We start from the raw sequence: 9,007 nt of genomic DNA on the forward strand, positions 1-9,007 counted from the left end.
CGGAGCCCAGCAGGTCGAGGCTGTGGTGGCTGGGAGCGGCCACTGCACTCCAGTCTGGGAGACAGAGTGAGACTCCAGCTCAAAAAAAAAAAAAGAAAAAAAAGAAAGAAAGCAAAGGAGCGTGGAGGGTCTTGCAAGAGAGATTTTAATGAGCCAGGTCTGGTATTGATGCACTTTGTTTCTCCCACATCACATTCGCTTAGAACTCAGTCACATAACCACACCTAACACATCGCAGGAGTGGAGAAATGCAGAAGAGCTATTTGTCTGGGAAGATGAGGGAATGGGTGTCTTGTGGGCAGCTGTCTAGTCTCTATTTCTCTCCCTTTCTTAGTCGTCATCTTCCGAGACTCACCATCCTATCCCTTGCCCAGGAACAGCATCTGGCATGTGGTAGACACTCAATAAATAATTGTTGTACACAGGAGTCATTCCACAGTTACTTTTTAAAGTGTCCACTCTCAGGAGGTTGATATGTCAGTTAGAGAGCTAGTCGTGCCATTACCAAATAACGGTCAACCTCAACTCTTCTAATGGAGGCAAGGACTAAGTTCTTTTTTATTTTTCTTTTCTTTTTTTTAATCTAGAGATGAGGGTTTCACTATGCTGCCCGGGCTGGTCTTAAACTCTTTGCCTCAAGAAATCCTCCTGCGTCAGCCTCCCCAAGTGCTGGGATTATAGGTATGAGCCACCACACCCAGCCCAAGGACCAGGTTCTTAAAGAACGCGGAAGAAAACAATCTGTCAGTGGTAGCTCTGGAAGGTTTCACAAAGGAGGCGAAATTTGAGCTGGATACTGAAGAGTAAGAGTTTGCCAGTCAGAAAATATCAGGGGGAGAGTCTTCTATGGAGAAGAAAATACAAAGTGCAAAGTGAGAATGTGTCATGATGGTAGTAGAGACCAGGCAGAGATGGTGAGTTGGGACCAGGCTGTGCTGAGCCTCGTGAGCTGCACAGTCTGACTCCTGGTCTCCAATTAATAATCTTCCAATTATGCCAGGTGTGTGCCTGCTTTTTCTAAATAGAAGGCTAAACAACTCTAATTAGTAAGGCATCGACTCAAGTCCTATTTTCTGGTGTAGAGTAATTCTCAGATGCCCCATGTGGTCGCTCTGGAAGGAGAGAGTCCAGCTAGCTCATGTCACGGCTGGTGAGTGTCCCGCCTCAGGTCTGGCTTGGCTCTGTCCCCTAGCTGCACTTGGATACAGTGACTGGATGGCCTGGTTTGGGAGTCAGAACCCACCATGGTTTACTACATTTCGGTTATTGATTGAGGGTTGAAAGGCACTGTGTTTATTGCCAGTGAAGATTTTTTTTTTTTTTTTTTTAGTAGGAGTCTCACTGTGTCACCCAAGCTGGAGTGCAATGGCACGTTTGTGGCCACTGCAGCCTCGACCTGCTGGGCTCAGGCAATCCTTCTACCTCAGCCTTCCAAGTAGCTGGAACCACAGGTGCGTGCCACCAGGCCCAGCTAATTTTTTGATTTATTGTAGAGACAAGGTCTCGCTAAGTTGCCCAGGCTTGTCTCGAACTCCTGGACTCAGGCAATCCTTTCACCTCTGCCTCCCAAAGTTCTGGAATTACAGGCATGAGCCACTGCTCCTGGCTGTCAGTGAAGATTTAATTGGGGTCTAGGAACAAATGTTGTAAGGACAGCTATAAAACTTGGAGCTCCATGTGACAAAAGACCTTCTGTCACCTGGGAGGGGCTAGATTCTTCATGACAGAGGACCAGTGGCCAAAGATGTGGCCCTAAGAAATCATTTGGGTCCACCTCTCAATTTAAGGAAACACAAGGTAGATTCAATTAATATTTACTGTGCCAAGTATTTTCACATGTGTTTGCTAATCCAACTTGCACATAAATATCTTCAGAAACAATCACAAATAAGACTGACAATTAGATGAGAAATTGTATTGTGCTTTAGAAAATATTAGGATATTTAATAAATTTATTAAATAAATTTAATAAAAAATATTATTTTAAATATACCCAGATTATGTTAAGACTGTGTCATAGTCATACCAAAGAGTAGAAATTCCATTCAGAATGAGGCAGGTGTGAAGTAGGATAACTTCGATCTACTGCTTATCATCATTTATCTGAGCTCATATTCAAATGGATAGGATATGTCATGTTTTTAAAGTGCTGAGTTATATGAACTATATATATATATCTGGTAGGGCACCATCTTTTGGGCCTGAGAGTGGGGGACCTCTTTAAACCATGCTTATCTCTGTGCAGAATCTGGAAACTGTATCCATGGACATATTACAAAAGATATTGGCTTCTAAACCAGGGAGGGTCCTATATCTGCTTATTGTGGGTCTCATTTCCTTGCACCTGAGCTAACTGCTATGCTCAACTGAGACAAGTCCTATGAGATAAACTCTTGAGGCTGCCATGCTGGCCAGCTATGGCTCCTCCCTATATCTTTTTGGGTTGACCCAAACCAAGCATGGTGTCTGGAGGGCTCTTTTAAAATTTTTAAAAATCTTTTGAAACAGGGTCTTACTCTGTCACCCAGGCTGGAGTGCAAATGGCATGATCCCAGCTCACTGCATCCTCAACCTCCTGGGCTCAAGCGATCCTTATGCCTCAGTCTCCTGAGTAGCTGGGTCTACAGGCACACACCACCACACCCAGCTAATTTTTGTATTTTTTGTAGAGATAAGGTTTCACTATGTTGCTCAGACTGATCTCGAGCTCCTGGGCTCAAGTGATCCTCCCACCTTGGCCTCCCAAAGTGCTGGGACTAGTGTGAACCACCACATTGATCTCTGGAAGGCTCTTGAGTCTGAATGTGTAGCTGAACATAAGAACTGCTGGTGGGCAGTTCTTGCAAACATATTTTATTTTGTGGTCTCTGAAATATTGGAGGGGACCGTGACCATTCTCCCCTGAAGCTGGGAGAAGAGGAACTTCTCAAAGGCTCTTAGGTTGCATGGAATGAAGAATTTGCTGATTGATGATTAAATAACTGGAGTGAGTTAGCAAGGGAGCCGATGGAGAAGAGATGACCATTTTCAGCGTTCACCCACAAGACAGGCCCTCATATAGAACACATTCAGACAGGCATTGCATTCTCCATTTAAGGACAGTGGGGTTGTTTGTTTTTGTTTTTAGTTGGAGTCTCTCTGTTGCCCAAGCTGGAGTGCAGTGGCACACTCACGGCCACTGCAGCCTCAACTTTCTGAGCTCAGGCAACCCTTCCACCTTAGCCTTCCAAGTAGCTGGAACCGCAGGTGTGTGCTACCACGCCCAGCTAATTTTTTGATTGTTTGTAGAGAGGAGAGCTCGCCATGTTGCCCAGGCTGGTCTCGAACCCTTGGACTCAGGCAATCCTCTCTCCTCCACCTCCCAAAGTGCTGCAATTACAGGTTTGAGCCACCGCGCCCGGCAGCAGTTTTTTTAAAGAAAAAGTTTTAGTGGGTCGATCAGGTTATGTAAACAGAGCCTGCTGCCACGTGCTGGACACATTTGCCTTCACAAATAGTAATTACAGAGCTAGCTCCGGCCGGGACCAGGAGCTTTGCGTTTCCAGATGAGCAAACTGAGGTCCGAGACTGGTGGGCAAGCGCATGGTTGTTCGGCTAGTTGGTGGCAGCTGAAAGAATTTCGGCGCCAGTAATGACTCCACACCCGGCCAGGACCGAGAGACTGTAACAGAGGAAAAAAAGAGACAGTGTGGCAGGGAGTAGGTGGGGCCGACACCGTGTTACAGTCCTATTGGACGCATAACAAAGCTGGCTGAGGATTGGAGGCTTGCAGGTTTGAACTTCGCGCGCGGTCGGAATTGTGCACACAGAAGCTGGCGACCTAGGGCCTTTGTTGTCTGGTGTGTCCTCACCGCGCCCGGCGTCACCTTGGGAGCCTCCCCTCTGGTCGCTTCCTGCACCCTTCAGCAGTGAGGACTGGAACTCAATTCCTCTGATTCTGGACCCAGATTTCTGGTTTCTTCCACTAATAACTGAATAGGAGGAGCCAGAGTCTACAAAAGGGGCAGGAGCTGGTGACAAACAGGTGAAAGCTGGGTTCCAGGTTGGTGGCTGATGGCTAACTCTTGGCTACTTGCAGAGCTGGTTTTTTGAACAGTTGCTCAACCTCATCCCCCATCTTTTGTCCCGCCTTTTGAAAGACAGTGCTGGCTAGCAAAGTACTGTTTTAAGGGCCACTGGTCCAACTGGGGCAGTAAAGGATAGAGAGGAGAAGGCAGGCAGTGGAGTGTAGGAAAAAGGAGGATAAAAAGAAAGTGGAGCCGGGCTCGGTGGCTCAGCCTGTAATCCCGCGCCTTTGGGAGGCTGAGGTGAGTGGATTGCCTGAGCCCGCGGGTTCGAGACCCACCTGGGCAGCGAGACCTCATCTCTACAATAAAAAAAAAAAAAATCAGCTGGGCGTGGTAGCGCATGCCTGTAATTCCGGCAACTTGGAAGGCTGAGGCAGAAGGATCGCCGGAGCCCTGCAGGTCGAGGCTGCGGTAGCCGGGAGCGGCCACTGCACTCCAGTCTGGGCGACAGAGTGAGACTCCAACTCTAAAAAAAGAAAACGAAAAAAAGAAAGTGGCACTGCAGTGGCCAAGGGAGCAAGCTGGACCGACTCCCAACGGCATCCCCACATATTGGCTTCTTTCTTCTGTCTTCAGATGTCTCTGTCCTTGTCCAGGACTGCCATTCAAGGCCCTCTGTCCTGCCACTCCACTTGCATGGCATTTCTCCCCAAGACATATCTGCGTGGGCCATACCTGTTTTGTGTTCCTTCCCCATCTCCTGTCTGCTCCTTTATTTCTGGCATTTATTCAAGTCTCTAACATGATCCTTTTAAAATGTAGCATATGTGTTTCTCTGTACTTCTTTCATTCATTTTTACTGAAATAACTGGAAAAGGGTCTATGCTCCTTTAATTCATTCATTCATTCACTCAAGTCAGGGTCTCATTCTGACACCCAGGCTGGAGTGCAGTGGCACAGTCAACAGCTCACCACAGCCTCTGACTCCTGGGCTCAAGTGATCCCCCTGCCTCAGCCTTCTGAGTAGCTGGGCCTACAGGCATGCACCACTATGCCTGACTAATTAAAAAAAATTTTTTTTTGTAGAAATGAGGTCTCACTATGTTGTCCAAGCTGGTCTTGAAGTCCTGGACTCAACCAATTCTCCCTCCTTGTCCTCCCAAAGTGCTGGGAATACAGGCATGAACCATTGTACCTGGCCAAATCCATGCCCTTTAAGTGATGTGAGATATCTTCCAAGAAAAGAGGAACATGTTGTGATTGCTTTCCTCCAGCAGAAAGGGGGCATTTAGAGAAAGAATCTACAATAAAAATAAATTAAAAAAAGAAGCCAGGTGTGATGGTGCATGCCTGTAGTTCCAGCTACTTGGAAGGCTGAGGTGGAAGGATCGCCTGAGCCCAGCTGACGGAGGCTGCAGTAGCCATGAGTGTGCCACTGCACTCCAGCCTGGGTGACAGAGTGAGACTCTGACTCAAAAAACAAAAACAACAAAAAAATTAAAAAGTAGACAGAAAGCAGACATAACAAAATTAATTGAAAAACATCATAATTCTTACTGTCATTTTATTAACAGATTTGTTTAAAAAGATTTCCATTCACAAAAACTGAAAAATATATATTTTCCTTGGAATATATAATCTTAAAGATATTTTCAAGCTAACCTTTGAAAAATTGCTCTCAGAAAGATGTAATAATGTGTATTTTCAGAATTGGTGCTTGTAGGGACAGAGAGGTTGAAAACACACTTCTTTATCAAGGGTGCACCAGCTACTTCACAGAAAGTTGAAAATGGTTGTGAGTGCATCTTAGCTTCAGAGAAATAGGACATTTCTGTGACTTAGAGCTACATTTGCACGTTAAGATCTACAACAACAAACAGAAACATCTTTGCTTACGTTGAATGTTTTCTATCAAGACCTGTTTGGTCTATTCCATCTCTCAATATGAAATTCCACTACCTCACACTTGCCACAATCACAACGTGCATGCTTAACCTGAAAATAAACAAACAAGCAACAATTACTGAGAGTCTACTATCTGCCAGTTAATGTAATAGGTTTTTTTTTTTTTTTTTTTGAGTCGGAGTCTCATTCTGTTGCCCAGGCTGGAGTGCAGTGGCACACTCACGGCCACTGCTTTTCACCAACAGGAGACTCAGTGTGCTCCAGGTCATCCCGTGCTTACCTGTCATCTGGATGTCACGTTAAGTCTGTCCTTGGCAGTCCTGGATTGCTGTGGATTCTGAGAGCTAGCATGGGGATTATTTTTTCCTCACTAGGACCATAGAGCACAGGGAAATATTAATAAAAATCTGTGGCAGAGTATTTCCCCATAAAAAGGAGCATAATTTGGCATTTTTCAAATAAAAAGTCAATCTTACCATTAAAGAAAATTGTATACATATGTCATAGGTCCATCGATCTCTAAAAAAATTTTTTGTGCCAGGCTTCGGTGGCTCAGCCTGTAATCCTGCACTTTGGGAGGCTGAGGTGAGTGGATTGCCTGAGCCCGCGGGTTCAAGACCCGCCTGGGCAACTTGGCGAGACCTCATCTCTACAATATATCAAAAATTAGCTGGGAGCGCGCGCCGTAATTCCAGCTACTCGGAAGGCTGAGGCAGAAGGATTGCCAGAGCCCAGCAGGTCGAGGCTGTGGTGGCCGGGAGCGACCACTGCACTCCAGTCTGGGCAACAGAGTGAGACTCCAACTAAAAAAAAAAAAAATTTTTTTTTGTAATACTCTGTCACCAGGGTCATTCCCTTCTTGTACTGTGACAGATCCTAGGCAGAGTAAATTAAGCATATAATCTAAACAAAGGTGAACAGGGCAGGATTGCTGTTTTCCTCCTTTGAACTCTTTTTCCCCCCTGTATGTTAAATTGCAGCTATTTATCAGTAAAATATTTCTGACCTGAATTATATATTGAATTGCCCAATAAGACAACTCACTGTGGGAGTCAGTTGGCATGTAAACCTGAATTGTGAAATAGAAAACTTTTAACTGGTCTGATTTTTTTTTACTGTTAAAATAGTCATAACATAAAATTTACCATTTTAACCATTTTTAAGTTTATCATTCAGTGGCACTAAGTTCACTATGTTGCACAACCGTCACTACCACCCATTTCCAGAACCTTCCCATTATCCCAAACTGAAATTATGTATGCATTAACTAATAATGCTCCCTTTTCCCCTCTCTCCAAACCCTGGTAACCTCTGTTCTACTTTCTGTCTTTATGAATTTGACTACTCTCTGTACTTCATATACGAGGAATCATACAACATTTGTCCTTTTTTGTCTGGCCGATTTCGCTTAGCATAATGTTTTCTAAGCTCATACATGTTGTGGCATATGTCAGGATTAATTTTTAAAATCAGAACAATAGTCCATTGTACGTATACACATTTTCCCCCATTCACCTGTTGATGGACACTTGGTTGTTCCTAGCTTTTGGCTATTGTGAATAATGCTGCTGTGAATATTGGTGTACAAGTATCTGAGTTCCTGCTTTTCTTTTAGGCATATACCCGGAACTGGAGTTTTTGGATTATATGGTGAGTCCTTAATTAATTCTTAAGGAACTAATCATATTTTATAACTAATAGTAAGGAACATAAGGTTTCTTTGGGTTTTTCATGCTCAAACCCCCACAGTCAAACTGATACAAAACCAGCAGTCTTCTTCAGGCCCAGAAGCTCAGCAGTGATCAGACATGGAATGTTCCTCAAATAGCCACAAAGGGAATGATTTCAGTGGTTATGGGGATGTACAGCCTTGTTCCCCTGCCTGAGGAGAACCATCAGTGCATGCTGAGTAGGAAGAAATTAAAACATTTTAAGGATACTTCCAGTCTCCAGTTTAATAACAAGAATGAAGCTTCTTGGACAGGAAAAAAGGCACAAACCAGGAAATTAAAAGCTCACAGGAATCAGAGAAGGCATCTCCAAATCAGTTTTAAAATAATGGAGCCTGTATCACTCGGGATTGAGTGGTTTACGACAGGCCTGAGCAGGTTGGGAGCTCAGGGAACCACCAGGTGGGACAGGATGGGGGCTGGTGAAACAGGGAGGCCAGCACGTTTGATCGCAGCACTTTCCAGGTGCAGTTTAGGTAAATGGCGGTCTGGGTTGGGGCTGAGTCTGAGACAAAGTGGATATTTCACCAGTATGTGAAGCACCCAAGCTGGGGTAGGGAAGGTGAGGCATGGAAGATCTGACACTACAGGGTCTAAACTTAAAGAATGCTTGATAAGGCTGGGCTGGGTTGCTCTGCCTGTGATCCCAGCACTTTGGGAGGCTGAGGCGAGTGGATTGCCTGAGTCTGTGGGTTCGAGACCAGCCCGGGCAACTTAGCGAGACCTCGTCTCTACAATAAAAATAAAAAATTAGCCAGGCGTGGTAGTGCATGCCTGTAGTTCCAGCTATTTGGAAGGCTGAGGTGGAAGGATCACCAGCACCCCCAGATCGATGCTGGTGTGGCCAGGAATGTGCCCCAGCACTCCAGCCTGGGTGACAGAGTGAGACTCCAACTCAAAAAAAAAAAAAGGATGCTTGATAAATGCACATTTAAATTGTACTTATTAATGCAGTCTTTACCCAGTTTCTGGGACTCAGCTCTCCTTCCATCTAATCCATCCGACACATCTCGGACAGACAACTCATTCAAAATCACCACTTGGTATGAGGCATCTCCCAGTTCCAACTCTTTCACTAGCTTCCCACTCTATATAAATCACTGCCTCTCACACTGGGATGAGTGTAGCTCCAAGGCCACTGCTCCGAGGGGCAGGCAGTCCCAAGACAAACCAGGGACAGCTTCTGCAATGACAATTTTACTGAAAAAGGGGAACAAATAGGACTTTTACGTGAGAACAAACCTGAGATTATTATAGAATACAACAATATTTGCATGCAGTTTAAGGATGGAATGCTTGCCTTCAGTGAGATTTGGAGCTTGCTATAGACAGCTTCATCTTTGCCCCTGGGCAACACTATGTACT

This window comes from Carlito syrichta, unplaced genomic scaffold (genome assembly GCF_000164805.1).
Source record: "Carlito syrichta isolate Samal-C Ts95f unplaced genomic scaffold, Tarsius_syrichta-2.0.1 Scaffold315477, whole genome shotgun sequence".
In the NCBI taxonomy this organism is placed as follows: domain Eukaryota; kingdom Metazoa; phylum Chordata; class Mammalia; order Primates; family Tarsiidae; genus Carlito; species Carlito syrichta.